The sequence below is a fragment of the Numenius arquata genome, chromosome Z, assembly GCF_964106895.1.
Source record: "Numenius arquata chromosome Z, bNumArq3.hap1.1, whole genome shotgun sequence".
Taxonomy (NCBI): Eukaryota; Metazoa; Chordata; class Aves; order Charadriiformes; family Scolopacidae; genus Numenius; species Numenius arquata.
The window spans coordinates 31623043-31640773 of record NC_133616.1 but is presented as its reverse complement, the minus strand read 5'-3'; the positions used below and the strand labels follow the sequence as shown (position 1 = coordinate 31640773).

Genomic DNA, 17731 nt, shown 5'->3' with positions numbered 1-17731 from the left:
CAGCATGCAAAAACGTCTTGAAATAACTGAAGAAGGAAATTAAAAAAAAAAAAATTTACAAAAAGTATTTTTCTAATTTTCACTTGCAACCCATGTTTCCAGAGCTTTTACTTTCTTTTAATGATAACAAAGGTATGAAATCCACAGTCCTAGCTGGAAGCAGCATATAACAGCCTTCAGCAACAGCAAGTCAGATGTCAGACCTATCTGGTTTCCACAGTTGCTAACAGTAGAGATCCACAAAAAAGTAAGTGTAGGGGTAGCTTATAATTGTATCTTTCCAAAATTCCACCTCAGTCTTCAGCAATGCACAGATCAAGGAATCCTTAGACAAAGAGGATATGCATTCAGGACAATCAGGCGATCAGGCCAGTCAGCATGGTTTTACAAAAGGCAGGTCCTGCTTGACTAACCTCATCTCCTCCTACAGTAACATGACCCACTTAGTGGACAAGACAAAGGCTGTGGATGTCGTCTACCTGGACTTCAGTAAAGCCTATGTGACATTTCCCACAGTGTTCTCCAGGAGAAACTGGCTGATCATGGCTTGGAAGGGTATATACTTCGCGGGGTAAAAAACTGGCTGTGTGGCCAGGCCCAAAGAGTTGTGGTGAACGGAAAATCGAGTTGGCAGCTGGTTACAAATGGTGTTCCCAAAGGCTTGGTACTGGAGCCAGTTCTTTTTAGTATCTTTATCAATGATCTGGACAAGGGGATCGAGTGCACCCTCAGTAAGTTTGCAGACAACACCAAGTTGGGTGGGAGCGTCAACCTGCTTGAGGGTAGAAAGGCTTTGCAGAGGGACCTGGGCAGGTTGGATCAACGGGCCGAGGCCAACGGGATGAGGTTCAACAAGGGCAAGTGCCGGGTCCTGCACTTGGCTCACAACAACCCCATGCAGCGCTAGAGGCTTGGGGCAGAGTGGCTGGAGAGCTGCCTGGCAGAAAAGGACCTGGGGGTGTTGGTCGACAGCCCGCTGAACGTGAGCCAGTGGTGTGCCCAGGTGGCCAAGGCAGCCAGTAGCATCCTGGCCTGTATCAGGAATAGTGTGGCTAGCAGGACTAGGGAAGTGATTGTCCCACTGCACTCGGCACTGGCAAGGCCCCACCTCAAATACTATGTTCAGTTTTGGGCCCCTCACTACAAGAAAGTTGAGGTGCTGGAGCACGTCCAAAGAAGAGCAATGGAACTGGTGAAGGGTCTGGAGCACAAGTCTTATGAGGAGCGGCTGAGGGAGCTGGGGTTGTTTAGTCTGGAGAACAGGAGGCTGAGGGGAGACCTTATCGCTTTCTACAACTACCTGAAAGGAGGTGGTAGACAGGTGGGGGTCAGTCTCTTCTCCCAAGTAAAAAGTGATAGGACAAGAGGAAACAGCCTCAAGTTGTGCCAGGGAAGGTTTACAGTGCATATTAGGAAAAGTTTCTTCACTGAAAAGGTTATCAAATATTGGAACAGGCTCCCCAGGGAAGTGGTGGAATCATCATCCCTGGAAGTATTTAAAAGATGGGTAGACGTGGTGCTAAGGGACATGGTTTAGTGGTGAACTCTGCAGTGTTAGGTTAATGGTTGGACTCAATGATCTTAACGGTCCCTTCCAACCCAGACAATTCTATGATTCTGTATTATTCCATTTTGTGGACTTTGATGGATTTTTTTCCCCATGATTTTGAACCTTTGTAGGCCTTTATTATCTAAAACATTCCATGACAAAGCATTCCACAACCAACAACATGCTGAGTGATATACCTCCTTCTGTATGTTTTGAGTATTTCACATTTTAGTTTCATCTGACATCTCATATGCACACTGGGAATAGTAACCTATCCATTCATATTTACTTTCAGAACACACATGACTTACAGATCTCTATCATGGTCTCCCACAGTCACCTCTTTTCTAAGCTGAAGACTCCTGCTCTCCTCACAGAAGATCCATTCCATACTTCTGATCATCATTGCATTCTATTTCTGGATCTTTACCAGTTTCAGTAAATTACTTTTAGTCAGGGAAAAGTGGTATCAAAGCTGTAAGCACTACTGAAAATGCAAGTAAACCATGAATTCACACAACAGTGCAATAACATTCTCAAATCTGGGTGTAGAGCATGGCCACCAGAAAGCAGTTTGGCATAGATCTCAGTTTTTAAAAAGCTAATTTACAAGCACCTAAAAGTTCAGAAAAATACCCGTTGCTAATGCAGCCTATAATATTGCTGGAGATACAAACAGCAGGTGGTAGATGTGAACTGCTTCCTGATTAAGCACTTTCAAGCAGTTTTGCCAGGTCTGTCATTTCTGCCAATATATATTTCTCAAAAAAACTCCCTAACTATACAGCACATTATTAACTGCCTTTACAAATCTCCTCCCAAAAGATGCTCTTACACTATCAATTTCACAACTCCATAAATCAAAACACACATACTAAGTGATATGCTATAATAAACACAATAACATTTTTCACAAGACACCATTACATGACAATCCTTTACCAGATGCAGAAAAAGGATAAAAGAAACTGTAAATGAGTCTCTATAACCTGAGAAACAGAAAGATGTACCTTTCCCGCTTAACACTCCTTATGGCACACCTGAAGCTGTATTTCTGCACCTGTGATAAGGGCTAGCAACTATTGCCCTGCACAGTAAGCACCTCCTCTCTCATAAAAGATACTGTAATTCAAAGGTGTAATGCAATTCCCCTGCCCTTACACCTTGTTCTAAATGACCACAGACCCAATACCTAGTGGCCAGGGAAGAGTCATCTTGCACATCTTGTCCTGCTGTTATGACTGAAAGTATGCACACTGAAGTGAACTACATGACCAAAAGCCCATGCAGTCATACTGCGCTTCTGTGGTCTGCTACAATGCCCACAGCAGTGGAGAAAGCAGCGTTTTCTAAGCTCACATAACCGAGAGCCTCCTCGCTCCAAACTGATCACAGGCTACTGAAACAGCGTACCATGTAATACCAGAGGCAGAACACTTAAAATGAACTCACAGACTGGTATCTGGGAACCACACGGCTTTAAACCATAATATTATTATAGACAAAAGAAGCAAGAAGAAAGAAACAACATTGTGCTTCTGTTGAAGCATGTCATATCACTTTGTGATACAAAAAGTTCAATTAAAAGTAAACTATATAGCTCACATTTGTATCTCAATAAATCCAAAAGATATTTCCACAGGGACAACAAAAGAACATTGTGAGCTTAGAAGTTTCACCAACCCAAACATAAGCCATATCTACAACCCTGAAGGTGATAAAATAGTTAAGAAAAAGTTTCTTCTCTACTATTGCCTAATATTATTCCCAATTTTAGATATTTTTACTGATCTCAGTTTTGAAATATTTGTCATCATATATTCAAATCTAATATTCCAAATACTTCCATCTGAAATCAAACACAGAGTTTGATTCCTAAAACTTTGGGAGTTTCTTAAACTGTCTTATTTCTATACCTACATTCACAGCTCATTTCCCCACTTTTAATTTTAGTTTTAAAGCAAAACTTCCCTTTTTTTTCAAAACAGTTTATGATTATAAACAATTTATCCACCTCCAAAGCCACAGGTTCATTTACAACTTTAGTAACTTATAAAGTGTGTTTTAAGCAAAGAAATAAACTGTGAAAATGAAACAAAACCTGGCCCAGCACAGTAATTTTTGTCAAACAGCAACTATTATGAATAGCAGTAGTTATCCAGGTCTTCTTAGAGAAAGGCTACCTGCTAATAACTAGCATTTTAATTTTATTAGACAAAACCCATCAGGAAATCATAGGTCTACTGAGATAAATCACGACAGCCTCAGTCGAGTGATTCTACATTTTACAGGCAGAAATGTCACAAAGGAACTGGAACATATTTTGATCGTGAAACTCCCCTATAGTATCTGCAACAGTCAATGAAGTATCTTGTCATGTCTGAGAAATAGAAACTGAACTAGACACTGAAATTTTTTTAATATTCATCTTCACAAGAAGATGTTTTGAATATTAAATCTTGTAATTTTAACATCTTAAATTAAAAAGGCTGACAATTTTACTAATCTGTTGTTTACATATTGTCCTCTGTTTTTAGGGTATACTGGCCTAAATATACTGTACAGCAAATGTTAGATCTAAACAGAATTAAGGATAAAAATGACTGCTTGCATTAAGTCAGTAGGAGGACTACTCACGCAGACAAAGTTAACAACTTAACCGCTATGCTTAAAACCACAATTTTAAACAGATGAAATAAAGTTGGAGCAAAATGCAAGCCTGCAACAGAATGAATTATGATATACAATGCCACTTAAGAAACTTGAAGTACACCCTAACGCTTTATACACAAAAACTACAATAAGAGTTTAAAACATGCTCTGGACTTCCGATCAGCAATTATGAACATCTTCATCACATCGTTTGATTACACACTAATTACTATCTTTCAAGTATAAAATACTGCATTTCTTGAAAATATGTTAATTATGAATCAGTCTATGAATCTAAATGAAAATCAAGAAAAGAACTCAACACATCACTTGTTCATTTTGAGATACAAAATATTAAGCCATCAAGTGACCATACAGATTTTTCACACAATAAGTATTAAAATCTTAACATTCCAGAACATCATTTTTTGAACTATTCATGTGATCACTCAGAGAACTTGAAAGTACCTTGTATTAGCAGAATTAAAGTAAAACATGCTCTCTTTGAAGCCCCACATATACCAAAAACATGTTTCAAAATGTATTAGGTTGTTTTTTTTTTAATTTATGTTGGGAGGTAGCAGGATAAAAATACCATCTTCATAAAACAAATTTGACCAGAACTGACATCACCATATACCCCATCCACATTCTGTTCAGCATTGTGCTGATGAAACATACGCCAGCAAAAGACATCTATAGAAAAAACTGAAAATTTCAAAGTGAATTAACTGCAGAACTAAGAAGTAGACCAACCAAGAGATGTTTAAACTGAGGAAGTCCTAAATCTACTCAAATATTTTTTAATAAAGTTAGGTGTCAAAATATTTTTTTTTCATAATTACTGTGTTTGATCATAATAGCTTAGGAAGATTTTTATCTTGACAATGTAATTTTCTGATTTGAATACATTACTGTCATAATGGTGCATTTAGATGCAGAACTGTTTACCTGATTTGTTTAGAAATCAGGCCGATACAAAATTCTGTACTTAATACTCATCCATAAGGACTAAAAATTACAGGACTTGATTTTTTTTTCCATTTTGTCATATTTACCGTTAAAAAAAAAAAAAAGACCAAATCAGATTTATTTTTTTCTTAAACACTGACTAAAGGTTTTTCTCTCATATACACTGGCTCTGATTCTGATCCAATGGCTATTTAATAATGCCTGCTTATTTAGATAAGGCATACTGTTTCCTAGGTCAGTCCCTACAAAGAGAATTTCTCTTACATGCATTTGTATCTGCACTTAGCTAAAAGCAAACCACTGGTACCCAACAATCAATAACATCAGCACCACTCCGAAGTTGAGAGTAAGATAAGCATGACTGGCAGTGGGTGAATTTACCCTCATTTAAAGTACTGAAGAGCAAATTATGCTAGTGTTTTCCATTGCCTTGTGTCTGGAAGGCACTTTTGTGAAGTAATACCACAAGCTAGTTATCACAGTTCAAGGAAAAATAAGGGTAAAGTCCAAGACAAATTTTAAACCACTGCCATTTTCACATTCTTCATTCATTAAGAATGTGAACAAAAAAAGAACATTGTAGGGTGACAAAAAATAGCCTGCCTTAGGCTGGTACTGAATTTCTTTCTTGTGGAAAGTGATTCAGTTTGAAAAACTATTGGTTTAGTAGCCACCAGGTAACTTCGGTTGCTGCTGTTGCTAATGTCCCAGAGAAGAGTGCAAAGGATCATGAAACTGCAGTGTAATAACACAAAAAATAAGCGATGTTTACACTCCGAGCTAATATAAATCTTTAAAAAAACAACTATTTTTTTTTCTAACACAGTTAACCTAACAGAAAAAACACTTTCTATAGCTTCTCATTTCAGACTGCCAGTTAAAATCAACTGCAGACGCCTCATTAACAGAAGGCTATTAGCATGGCATCAAGCCCTGACCCCGGAACTGGCTCTGGAAGCGCGGAGCGCTGTAACCACCGGCAGGCAGATGTGGAATCGGCGCCTAACGGAGTACTTTCATCTTAAGACGGCTTTAAACTCTTTTTCTAACACTTTACAACTGTTAACTCCTAGGAACGCCTTAACGACACGCGGAGAGGAACGAGCTGTATCGCCCCGGCTGTACTTCCTAAGAAAAAGAGGCTGTTTGGGAGAGTCCATCGAGTCTGATCAAAGCCCCAAACGACGCGGAGAGAGGTAAGGCTGTGCCTCCCTCTGTCCACCCGCTCCGACCACACGGGGAAACCGCCCGACCTCTCGGAGAGCCCCCCTACACCCTGACCCACAACCGCCGGCCACAAATGGGAACACGAGCCACGTTTTTCCGACACCTGCCGGTTTCGTTTTCCCACCTCGCTCCGCAAGGCCGAGTCCCGGCACCGATCCCCTTCCCGCCGCCCGGGGCGGGGGGCCTGACCCCCTCCCGCATGCCGGCGGGGAGAGGGGGGCTGCCGCGCGGCACGGCGGCCGCTCCGCCCCTCGCACCCGACCCCAACAGCCCGTCCTGCTGTGGGCAGCCCGGCTCGACACAGTTCCTCCTGCCTCATTGCCGCCGCCCCCGGCCCGGCCTTCCCCTATCCGCCGTTCCACGCCTCCACCCCGCCGCCACCGCCCGGCCCGGCCCGGCTCGGAGCTCGGCCCGCACCTGTCCGGGAGAGGTTTAAGCGTGCGGCCGCAGCCAGAGGAAGGCGAAGAAGGGGAACAGCAGCAACTCCTCTCCCCACCCCCACCCCCTCCTCTCCCTCCCTTCGGAGCTTTTCCTGCCGGTGCCCGCGGGACGCCTCGCTCCCTGCGCGGATGACAGCTGCCGCCTGCGCATGCGCGCAGCCCTCGCACGCACGGGGAAGAGTGGAGGCCCGGGCGAGTGCTGGAAGGGGGGGCCGGGGGAGCGTAGAACACGTGACGGGGGAGGGGCTCTCGCGTCACGTGCCACGAGAGGGCGGTGCCGCTGGTGTTTCCCGGCGGGGCGGTGGGGGGGTGGGCTGTGTCACGTGGCAGTCACGTGGGAGCGCCCGTGCCCTGGGGTGGTCACCTGGCGCGGCGGCGGGTGGGAGGCGTGCGGTGGTTGGCGCCGTTAACGGCTGCCGAGGGCGAGGCGGGGTTGCTGGGGCGCGGGTGATGTCGGCCGGTGGGCCAGGGTTGGGCCGGCGCCCCTCTAGCCGGAGGGTGAGTGGTATCTTCGGGGGAAGTGGTAGTTTTGGGGGAGCTGGTCACGGGGGCGGGGGGAGAAGGGTAGGTGCCGTCTCCGCGGCTCGGCATCCTGCCTCTGTTGACCCAGCCGCCCCTCAGCGAGGAACAGAGAAGCTGGCGTCGCCTTCCACCGGCCACGGCACCGGCCGGGGAACACCTGAGGAAAACACAAGCCCAAAACTTACGGACAGAGTCGGTCCGTTAACCTCAGCCATACGTAACAGGCAAGACCGTCCTGGAATGGTGGATCTGCCAGAGCAAGCCACTGGGTCGACTTGGTTACCCTAGTCTCGTTAACGCCATCATTTCACTTACTGATCAGTACTACTGTATGAAAGTGATTTTATTTCCGAAACTTCAATGTTACTAAGCCTCTCAATGCCCTTACTTTCTACAGTGCTGCAGTAGAGTGTAATTTTGACTGTTCAGGTTGCTGCTAAAATAAATCAGTCTGGTTTTTAACTGTCTGATAGATACGCTTTGATTTTTATTAGTTTCTGTGTATCTGTCATTTCGGCTTCTTGTTGGAATGTTCAAGAAAGTGAAAAACGACCAAAAAATAACTAAAGGACAAGTACTTTTTAGATGTGCTTCTTCAACCATACCTATTATGTTAAAGGAAGTTTTACTTGACACTTGAATTTATCTTTAAGGGCCAAAGACATTTTTCAGTACTAATGGAACCTGAAAATACAGGAATTTTTTTTTAAGGAACATATCTGATGCTATAATTTTGCTGTGCTTGGAGAGTTTAATGTTTTGTTATTTGGACACAGTACTATACATTAAATGATAATAGTACTGTGTATACTGTATCTTCAGTCCCAAAAAACCTCATGCAACTTTAAATTGTGGCACCATAATTTCCAGCAATGTCTAAAATGCGTCATCCTCATCTGCCTAACGAAAGGAATTTTATTTCCCTGAATATAAGTAGTAGAAACAGAGGAAGTTGTTTTCTTTCTTCCTCAAGCCTTAGGGGGTATGAACAAAATGTTTATTTAATGCTTACAGGAAAACAGTGCAGTTGAATGCAGTTTCTCATTTGGTTTGTTCTCTGTTCATTGATTCAATTATAAAGTGCAAAAGATTGATGACTTAGGATTGTTTTCGAATATGGTCTGTAAGATTCATTCTGAGGACTCGTTGGAGAGAAAGTACGGCAATGGCTCTTGAAAGTGAGTCAGCACCTCTCCTCATCTGGTCTTCTTTCAGGTCACAGGTCTCCCTGAGGTCATTAAGTGCCTGGAGCGTGTTACAATATTGCCAGAGCATACACCTCTTGGCACTGCTGGATCTGCTCTCCCGAGGGATGGACTGAGGGTGCTGGTGGTTACTCTGAGGACACTAACCCTCATCATGCTACAGCTATGGAAAACTATGCCTTAACATCATTTTTCAAAAACAGTAGCTTAGCACCTCTGGCTTGCTAAATGGAAGTAACAACACTGCCCTTCTTCAGAATAATTATGCGGCTATGCATGGTCAATAGATGAATATTTAGCTTTATTAAACTGCTCTGGCATGGTGCTTTCAGTACTCACTGATCACCTTCTTTACTTTCATGAGTCCATCTCGAAGCACCTGTGAATTTGCTGACATGTTCTAGCTGGCATGAAGAAATGTTTTTTACTGAGCGAAGCTTTTCTTTGCTTTCTTCCTGCCTTTCATAGCCTAAAGGCTATGCCTTTAGGTCAGTGTTGGCTAGTTACAAAAACCTTGGTCACGTGGCTGCAGCCACTAAGAAAAAATATGTAACCCATAAGTTCCCTCACCTGTGTTTTTAAGTTGCTGATGCAATATCTAGGCAGCACAAGCTTCTGACCAAAAAATGTCCTTGTGGCTGTATGGTAATGTAAGTACCTTCTCTCTTTCACGCCCCTTGGCAGAGGTTAGAAGCCACTCCTGTTTGAGGAGATCATGTCTGTTTAAGTTATGTCTTCTGTGACACCTTGGGGTCCTTCTTTCAGTGTTGTACCACTCATGGTGAAAAGTTACTTAATAACATCTGAATTTCCTGTATTGCAGTTTATATGTTTGTCTTGTCCCATCACTGTGTGTTTCCAAGGAGGCTCCATCTTTCTATGCCCTCACATTAGGTAGTGGTGGACAGCAGTAAGATCACCCTGAAACCTTGTTCTCTTAAGGCTGAACAAACCCAGTTCCCTCTGTTGCTCCTCACACGTCATATCCTCCAGCGCCAGACAATCTTGTGGCCTTTCACTGGACTTAAGAATGTCAATGTCTTTCATACACTGGAAAGCCAAAAACTGTACACAGCATGCTATTTCACACAAGTTGGTGCAGAATATATCATTTTTCATTTTGAATGTTAGTTACTTCCATATTTTGTAGCAACAATACTAAGAAATCTTGGAATTTTAAGCTACATGTTTGCCTAACATGAGAGTAGCATAGCTAGCTAAAGTAAGGTCACTTTTGAGGCAGAAAAAGTTCTCTTGTAGAATTCCAGTGCAATACTTCTTAAAACACATGAGATGGCAGCAAATACCAGAAGCAAAATGTTGCTAGCCCAAGGCAGAGAAGCTGTTGGCAATGAGACAGATTTTACCATACTCCTGATGTTATTGTCTAGATTCTGTGGGTTACTGCAATTTCTGTTATACTGCATTAAGTTAGAAATCAGGACATGAGTGTTGACTGTTCAAATGTAATCCTGGCTGAAACTTTCAGTAGCCTATATGTTTAATTAATAGCGTGCAATTTAGTGGTATTACATAAAATATGTTGTGCGGGCTACAGAGGATAAATAACTTTTTTTGAACTATATCTTTTGTCAATTTTACTTCTTTTGTCATCACATCTTCATCTTAAAAATGTTGATAGCAATATGTAAGCTTATATCTCTTAGTGTTCTGGAAATTCCTTCACCTATGGAACTTTACATTTGTTAAACATTTCAGTGACATGAAATTAGGCAAATTAGGCACATTAAACTGTGAATGATGTACAGTAAAAACAGTAACAGTAAAAACAGGGAGTTAGTTTACCCAGGGATGTAGTCATTCTGTAGCTTCCTTCCATTAATGTTGTTATATACAGTTAAAAAGTGCTTTGAGTGCTCCAACTCAGACAGAGCTTGATGTAAAGATTTCCAGAATATCTCTGCACCACTCACAAAGGTGTCCTGGTTTGGGACAGAACAAAACCAATTTTCTTTTCAGTCATTTTACTTTCCAGTAAAGTCTCTTCTAACTGACTGCACTGTCTGAAATTAAGGGTGTGTTTTTCAGATGCTGTCTGCTTCTAGCAGTGATAAAGTCTGAAGTTTATAGTTAATGCCCAGGAATGGTATGCAGAGAGGCTCTTGCTTATACTTACTGCTACAACAACCAAGGTCAGCTAACTTCGTTATGTCCCACATTGGAGGGTCAGAAACAGCAGGGTGTAGAGGGGTCACAGCTGTGGGGAGAAGCAGACAGGACAGGTGCCCAAAACTGACCCACGCGGTATTCCATTCCCTCTGCACCATGCTCAGTATAAAAGCTAAGGGATCAGAGGGCTAAGCCTCTTTCTTCCATGACCAGCATTTGAGGAGCACTCTGTTTGATCCTAATCTGTGCGTTCCTGACTCCAGACCCGGAATCCAGTTCCTGTGTGCTGCTGAGTCTAGTCCTGGTGCTTGCTGATCATCTGATTGTCATCCTGAGAGCTCAATACTGGTTTTGTATATATTTGTATATATTTTATTATTTTCTTATTATTATCTTTTGTTTTATTATTAATATTTCATTATAGCTGTTTTAGGGTTTTTTTCAACCCCATAAGTCTTTCTCCCTTATTCTCTGTCCCTTCCCCTTCTGGGGAGACAATACCTGTCATTCATTTAATGGCTAGCCCAGCCTAAACTTTGACACAAAGGCCAGACTAGATAATCATAAATACAACTTCTGAGTTGAGAATTCACATTAAGTGTTTATTTTTATTACATTTATTCTTGACATTTTATACTAAACATAGAGGAAAGCATATTTTATTTAATATTGATCACTTCCATTAAAAACTTACCTATCCAGACAGTGTTCCTTTCACAGAATCACAGAATCACATGGGGTTGGAAGGGACCTCCGGAGATCATCTAGTCCAACCACCCTGCCAAAGCAGGTCCACCTAGAGCAGGTTGCACGGGAACTTGTCCAGGTGGGTTTTGAATGTCTCCAGAGAAGGAGACTTCACCACCCCCCTGGGCAGCCTGTCCCAGTGCTCTGCCACCCTCAAAGTAAAGTTCCTCCTCATGTTTAGGTGGAACTTCTTATATTCAAGTTTGTGCCCATTTCCTCTTGTCCTATTCCTGGGCACCACTGAAAAAAGACTGGCCCCATCCTCTTGACACCCTCCCTTTAAGTATTTATAAGCATTGATCAGATCCCCCCATAGTCTCTTCTTTAGACTAAAAAGACTTAAGTCCCTCAGCCTCTCCTCATAAGGGAGATGCTCCAGGCTCCTGGATGCACCCCAGGATGCCGTTGGCCTTCTTGACAGGGCACACTGTCAGCCAATAGCTTTTTTTTCCTCAAAAATTGCCAGCATAAAATAGAGACACTGTTCGATATTGCTTAAAGGATGCCTATGGGCTCTGCTGGGAAATAGGTTTGGAACAGTACATTGCAAGTCTATGAGAGCATCAAGACTGAGAAGGCCAGGTTCTGGTCTCCCAGCCAGTTCAGCTCAGTTACAGAACAGCCAAAAGGTTTCATTAGCATTTAAGAGCAAATGTTAAATAACATTGCATAATTTGGCATTACTAGATTTTTCATTGGTTGTGTTCTTGCTGTCAGTTTTATGAAAAATGTAAAGCTTATTTCCACTGGTACTGTACAGATGGTCAAGAATCTTGATCGTAATGTCGTGTGAAAGGGATGAAAAATTAACAATACTTAATCAGGCTACCTTGTCTCCCTTCTGTGTCAGTGAAGTTGTGTTTCTTTCAGTACAGCAAGTTGTCTGACCTATTATTAATAGTGTTCTCGGTCAAATTTTTCACAATATCTGTTCATTTTCTCTGCAGCATCCACGTGACTTCACTGAGCTTTAAGAGTTTTATATGCTTAAAAGACAATCCCAGGATAATGACAAAGTGAAGGTGAAAAGAATCCTCTTTTAGTGCGTTGAACATCCTCTCTTCTGGGAGTTGTTTACTTATGCCTTGTTTACTACTGCCCGGTTTGCTTATTTTTTTCCATCATTGGGTGTTCTTTTGCTCTATGCATGTTCTTTTGCTCTATGCAGAAACTGTATTTTATTTCAAGATGAGGTAGGTGGCAGTCTTTATCTTCTGTTTGTTTTGTCCACAAGCAGTTAACATGTCTTTTCTCCCAGACAAAGAAGGACTAATCTGCTTAGGCTGCAACAGCAGAAAGACAGTAAGGCTTAGCTCTGTCAATAATCTAACAGTTTCCACTTAAACCATAAATTTAACCTCTGTAAACTGTCCATTGGATCCACCGAGACTCTGACAAAACAAGTGGCATTTAACCATCACTGTCTGTTTTTGCAGTTGTCTGATTTGAGGGCTGAACTGAGAGAAATTAATTAGGTTCCTTTATAGAGCCCTCATCCAGAAATGCATTCTATCCGTTTTAACTGAGCGGGTGAATGAGAGAGGTTTTTTCATTGTTGCCTTGAAGAGTGTTTCTCTGCCCAAGAAAGGTAACAGAGGAGCTGAGAGGAAATGGTGGAAACTAACTGGGCAAGTACTGACTGCAGGACACCATGAAAGAGCTGAAAGTCTATTTTAGTATGTGTGATTGCTGTAAATAATTTGAAACCACAAAGATAAATTGATTTGGATGAACTATGGTACTTTTTCCAAAAGGAGTGCTGAAACGTACATTTTGGCAAATTTTTCCTATCAAAAAAAGGCACCTGTTGGCCTGATTCAGGGAACAGTCATCAAAGTTAGCTTTTTTGAGTTGAGAAAGCCCAAAATGTGATATACCTGGACTCTGTCACAAGTTCACTAACAAGAAAAAGCAGCCTGAAGGAAAGTGTAGTGCTCTCATGATTATAGATGGAAATTTAGAAAGCTTCCTTAAAAAAAAAAAAAAAAAAAGAGCATTGCCCCCATCAGCTACATTGTTTATTCTAGCATCTTTTTTTTTTAAATCCTTTTATGTGGTAATAATGGAGGTAGCTGAAATACCTTTACCTTCAGTTCACTGCACAGAACAAGTATAATGGAAAAAAATTAACCAAGTGAATACAGCCAAAAGCGTTGCCTTAGAATACTATTTTCTAATATTTGCTCTGGATTTAAAATTCTTGACGAACTGGAAATTAAATGCAATTTGTACTAACCAGGAGTTGCCACACTTCTAATTGTTCACTTCAATTCTAAATTATAGTATCCTATAGGGAGACATAAAAGGCTAGCATTTGTAGAAGAAAGGAATACAAAGCCAGAAATCTCATTTTTGCTTTTGAGATCTTGTTTCAAACATCAAATAATTCGGTTTCAATAGTAGAACTTTTAGGTAATTTCAGTTTATGTATACAGAATCCTTTAGTAAATAATTTGTGATTTGTAAGTAGTCAGAATTAACATTAAATGGTTAAATCTTCTTAAATTTGAAGTTTTAAAGATTGGTCACTTTCAGAGTTAATGTAATTAAATACTGAAATAAATTTTTACTTGATTTTAATGTGATACTCTATACTTTTATTGCTTTATTTTCAGTTTAGAAGGCTACACAATTCTTTACAAGGATTTTTTTTTTAATTTTTCATTTTATTTTAATGAAATTCACAGCTCTGGGAAGCAGAATACTGTGAATTCAGAACCCTTGAAGATCTTGGAAAGTATCAAAGAAGCAGCTCTTGAAAATTAATATCGTGTTGGCCTCAGATGTGATTTTATGTAGCATTTGTTGTCCTTAGACTCAGCTATCCATCTCATTAATAGTGCTATAATAGTACCTACAACTTCACAGTACCTGAGGAAATCCAAAAATATTCTTACTGACTTCACCTGACACTTAACTGAATTTTTATATTGTTTTTTCTATCCATAAAACAATGAAGAGTAGCATTTGCTGTACTGGAATTAAACAAGGATTAAATTAGTAAAGTTTCTGATGTGCAGAGTATTAGTCTCATCATGGTACATTTTGACTTCATTAAAAATGGACAAAGTGACTTTGTTAAATGGAAAAGACTAAAATCAGTCATGGAATAAATGCTAGTTGCAGGCTGATACATATGATATACAAGTTATGAAGGGAAATGCATACAGCAAGAGGGTACATTGTGAATACTGTTTTTTAAAAAGTATATGAACAATCCTGGAAATCTGTTTCTGGTCTTTCTGTTCTCAGAGCATTTTAAAAATTTAGCTTCTTATGTCAATTGCTTTTTTTTATTCTATTTCTGTATACCCTTTCCATATCTTCTTTTCAATCACATTACTCTTCCTTCCCATGTGAACTCCCAATTCTGGTAAGAGATTTTGAACCCTCATGTGCCAATTTAGTACTGGAATAGAACAGGTTTCTGTAATGACACTAAGTTGGGATGGAGGGTGATGCTTGGGTTGGTTTTTTTTGTTGTTTTCCTGGCCACCGCGCAGTGGTGGAAAATATATACTAATTTGCTGGATGTTGACACATGTACCAACATATAACATTTCTGAAGAGCAAGTTATTTTTATTCTGCCTGTTTTTCCAGACATAAAGGGACTTTCAAACATCTGTCCAGGGTAATGAGGACATTTTAAGAGACAGTAGTCCAAGGTTTTTAACTCGAATGACATCAGTAACATCGAATGACATCCAGGGGTCATCCAAGAAAAGATAATAAAGTGTCAGAAGTTCCACAAAACTGAAAGTCTTTCATCAGCTTATTTCTCTTGCGCTTCTACGTTTTCACTCAAATGTGCAAAATGTGACAGGGTACCAGTTGAGCTCTAAATTTCCATTTGCTCCTCAGTGAGATGTATTCAAAGCAGAAGACAGTCCTTCTGTCATGGATATAAATAAAAATCCTAGCAAAATGTTGTATAACTTCTGGAATTGCCCTCTGAGAAGAGATTTTGAAAAGAGGAAGTTCTAAGCCCAGTATCTGGCCATTTTCTCTGCAGCACCCATGTGACTTCACTAAGCTCTGAGAGTTTTATATGCATAAAAGACTATCCCAGGATAAGGACAATGTGAAAATGAATGTTCAAGCAAGAAGTAATAATGTGCTTTTTTTTTTTTTTTTTTTAGGTTTGGGACAAACCCATTTTATTGGGGCTTGCATAGCTGACATAGCTTCTAATTTTTTTAACTGGATCAAAATCTGAGGATATCATAGAATTAATTATAGGACCAGAATCTCAAATTAGAACTTCAGTTAAAATGAGTAAGCCAGCTGGCTGTGCTGGTTTTTGAGAATGCACACTGCTAAATTAGTGTTACAGTGCTCATACCTTTTATTTGATTTTTAAAAGAAGCAAATTCATCATTTCATCTCAGAGCCTATTGCTACAAGCAATGTTCTTTTCCAGCTGAGGCCCAGCTAACATGTCTTTTGTTCTTTTTTCTTTGTGTCTCTTTTATCACTTCAGTGTGCTCTTCCATGTGTTGCAAAGTACAGATGGCGAAATGCTTTGGGTCACGCAATGTTGTCTGTTAATTCTTTTGTGAGCTGCGGAGCCAGCTAATCCCCATTTTTAAATTTCTGATGTGTCCTGTACAATCACTTTCTTTTGGTTTAATCATTATGCCTGAATATAAAGAGTGGCTCTTAACAGCTAAAAGTCAAAGGCATTGAGCCAAATTGTTCTTCCACAGACATGCATGCAATTAATTGTCTTCACTTATACTAAAAAGAATAGGAAGAAAGGAAAAATTTACCCATCGTTTTACACAGTGATAAAGTCTTCACAAATATGAGAAACAAAGCTACATCAGATGCCTACAGCATGTACAGAAGAGTGAATGCTCCAAATAGATGCTCAAATGCACTTGACAGGATATTTTAGCATAATGAAAAAGGGGAAGGGAACAGTGAGTGATGGAGCAGCAAACAATGTTAGTAGGGATGGCAGATGTAGGAAATAGTATGTGGTATTGCAGTAAACATCCTAAAGTACTCTCAGCCCAAGACTATCGGTATGAAGAGTATTAACCTGTGGGAAGAAGATGAGGAGGGAACTGTGCAGCTAAATTAATTGTGGCACTGGTGAAGTCATCGGATTAAAATATAATGGTAAGATTGCTAAGACACACATGCAGGTCCTGATGTTGGGCTGCACCCAAATACTGTGCTTTCCAAAATCTAGCTTGATAATGACATGTGACATTCTATGCATTTCAAAGGCATGACCAAACAGAAGCTGAGCCTTTTCACAGTGTACAGTGTCATCTTTTGCTATCTGCTCCTAAATGTGGTGGGCAGTGAGTGGCATTTGTGTTGAATACAGGATATTTCTCCTAACACAGTTTAGGTCAATCCAACAGCGTGCTTCTACCAAGATGAGATCACATTTCTTTTTACGCTTATATCACTTGTCTTGCATCAGCTCTGGAGCTTACTAGACCCTCCATTTGAGCAGACTCAACTTATTAATCAAGTGATTAAAAAAAAAAAAAGATAATTTTCTGATAGAGTAGGAGACTGAATCAGTACATAGAAAGGGCCTTTCAGTGCAGAGATGTCACAAAAGCACTAGGCACCTGGTATGAACAGAAAAGTATGTGAGATCTCTCATTTTCAATAGTGATCAGTCCAAGCCATCGCTAATTATGTGATTCTCATTGTCCAGTGGTTCTCATCGCACATCCTTTTATTAATACAACTTTTCATTTTTTTGTCTCTTAAACTCTTTTTACAAAGTTTAAAAATAAATTTTAAAATAGCACTTCTCTGAATCATTTCTCTTCAAATTAGAGGAGTAAAACTGCCTGAACAATATGGGAGATACTGCTAAGAAATCTGATTAATGAAGAGTCTCAGACCCTACAACCACAGCTGGATAAAAGGAAGTTAAGTCCTTTCATACTTCTGGGCTGTGCTTCTCTGCTTTCCAGTTTAAAAGGCATTCTGGGAATTCCTACATTCTTCAGAAGAAGTACTGCTAACAGTATCCAGCTGTAGATGGAAATACCTTTTTTCTCTTCCTTTTTTGGTGTTCTTGCTAAAAGAGATGTCACATGAATACACATTGAATTTATACAAAAATTAAATGAGCTGCTGTGAGCTTCCCGTCTTCCCTTCAACTCCAGTGTTCTTAGCCTCTCTGTCAAATTGCTGTAAACAGTCCTACGCAGTAACAGGTTACTGTACGCTGCAACATTGCTGCTTATTTGCAGTTGCATCCACACAAAGAACTTGGTAAGCCAGAAAAAAAAAAAGAAATAAAAGGAAGACA

The 17731-nt window shown here is 40.4% G+C and overlaps 1 protein-coding gene across 1 annotated transcript in view; it reads right to left on the bottom strand.

Annotated features, from left to right (window-relative positions):
• KDM4C (lysine demethylase 4C) overlaps positions 1-6993 on the bottom strand; it is a 261718-nt gene extending 254725 nt beyond the window's left edge. Inside the window, exon 1 of the mRNA XM_074166872.1 lies at positions 6818-6993. The gene's annotated coding sequence lies outside the window, so the exon portion shown is untranslated. The remainder of the gene's footprint in view (positions 1-6817) is intronic.
• Positions 6994-17731: the final 10738 nt, after the last annotated feature.